This window comes from Rhineura floridana, chromosome 11, assembly GCF_030035675.1.
Source record: "Rhineura floridana isolate rRhiFlo1 chromosome 11, rRhiFlo1.hap2, whole genome shotgun sequence".
NCBI classification, from domain to species: Eukaryota; Metazoa; Chordata; class Lepidosauria; order Squamata; family Rhineuridae; genus Rhineura; species Rhineura floridana.
Window position 1 is genome coordinate 416412 of NC_084490.1, and position 1866 is coordinate 418277.

At 50.0% G+C, this 1866-nt stretch overlaps 1 long non-coding RNA gene across 1 annotated transcript; it reads right to left on the bottom strand.

Annotated features, from left to right (window-relative positions):
• Positions 1-206: 206 nt before the first annotated feature.
• LOC133367204 (uncharacterized) lies at positions 207-1193 on the bottom strand. The gene is made up of 3 exons (XR_009758545.1): positions 1128-1193; positions 889-1048; positions 207-399 (listed from the first exon to the last, which is right to left on the bottom strand). It is a non-coding gene; the product is annotated as an uncharacterized LOC133367204 (long non-coding RNA).
• Between the last annotated feature and the right edge of the window lie 673 nt (positions 1194-1866).

The window sequence follows — 1866 nt, forward strand, 5'->3', positions numbered from 1 at the left end:
TAAACCAAATTAAGTATTTATTACAGATAACAAAACTAACAAGATTAACAGGATTTCTTCTTAAGGCACATAAGCATATGGTTTTACTCAATACTAATCCGAACTCCACCTCCCTCCTTCTCCACTCTCTCCTGGCAAACAACTCTCTCAAACCCCACCAAGCAATCCACTCTTTCTCTTCTCCCCCCCAGATTCCACTCTCACTCTTCCTTTTATACATTCAGCCATTTTAAACACTCAGCCAATCATCTCGCATTCTACTGCCCATTCACTCCCCCTCTTTCACTCCACTTACCATGTATCTTCTAAAACAACACTTACCATATATACATTAATATAGGAACATCACAGTCCTCCCTTCATGCCTTGCCTCTGGGCCCTGGGCAACAGGGTGCTAGACTGTAAATAAATGCATCCAGCTTCAGCCTCTTCTTGTTTCTATGTACTTAACTGGGAACGCTCCTAAAGGCCATTTAGTCAAGACAGCGGCCTCCCCAAAAGCAAGGGCATCCATTCACCAGCCCCCACCCACCCCCGCTCTCAATTGAGTTGCATATCCAGGTCACAGCTGACTCCTCACAACCAGACAATAGCAACCGGCCACCCTGTTATCACTCAGCACTAGCCCCGCCTTGGCTCATCTGGTGCCCTCCAGATGTTTTGGACTATAACTCCCATCCACACAGCTGGAGGGCACCAGGTTGGCCAAGGCTGGGGGCTAGAAAGTGCAGAGCTGCCCAAGAGGCAGCAGAGGAAATGGCCAAGGCCTGCACAGGGAGAGGAGTTGATAGGGTTGCGTTTATGTGCGGAATCTGGCGCAGGCTGGCCTCATGGATTTCCCCTGTCCCTGCCCTGTGGGCTCCTTCCAGAGGGATATGTGGCACTTACTGGCACTCGGGCCCAGAGTGGGGGACCCGGCACTGGCCGTACTTGCAGCAAAGAGGAGGAAAGGCTCCGGCACACCTCGTGACACACTCGAAGGCGGCCTCTGTGTTGCGTCCTTCAAAGTAGTCGCTGAAACCAGCTGGGAGAGACACGTTGCAGATATCTGGGGAGGAGGAGCAGGAGTCAGTGGGGAGAACAAGGCAGTGCCCCAGAGGGAGGGCTGGCCCACTGGTGGCACTCACCCTCCTGGCCAGATGCCAGGGTCCTCCCAGAAGCATCGATGGATGAGGCATCGTAGCACAGCTTCCCTGGGGAAAGAGAGACCACAGCTCAGGCCCTGGGAACACAGAGGGGCTCCTTGTCTTTTTTAAATTATTATTTTTTATTAATTTCAAGATTATATACAATACATACATATGACTTCAATTATTCAATCCCCCCTCCCCCCCTTATGGGACTGAAAAACGAGTCCGATTTATATGTCCCCCCCACCTTTTCTCTTTCTAGCAAAATCCAGCTCAGGTAAGTAAATAAGACTAAGCAATAATTGCTACCTATTGACTGATGACAAATTTACTCTCATCTCAGTCTAACCTCCTTTGCCTCTCAGATGTTCCAGGCCCCATTTGCAGCACCAGCATAGGGCTGAATTACTTGGAGGTGAATGCTGGTTTTCATCATTGTTAACAAAATAGACAAAGGGCACCCAAACTCTTATAAAAGTGTCCGTCTTCTCCTGTCCTCTTGCAGCTGCTTGCCTTGTGAGGCAGCCAGAGAACTCCTGTTAGGGGGCAGCCCAAAGAAAAGGCACAGAACTGGGGGGGGGATACTGTGTTGGGAGGAGACAGAACATGTTGGAATGTATGAGGTTCAACTCCAGCTTGTGGGTTGAGGCTGCATGGGGCTAAAGGCGTAGCTAGAGAGGAGACCTCTTGGTTACTAGCCTATACCTGTCCTTTGATCTCCTGCTGTCTCTTCCCT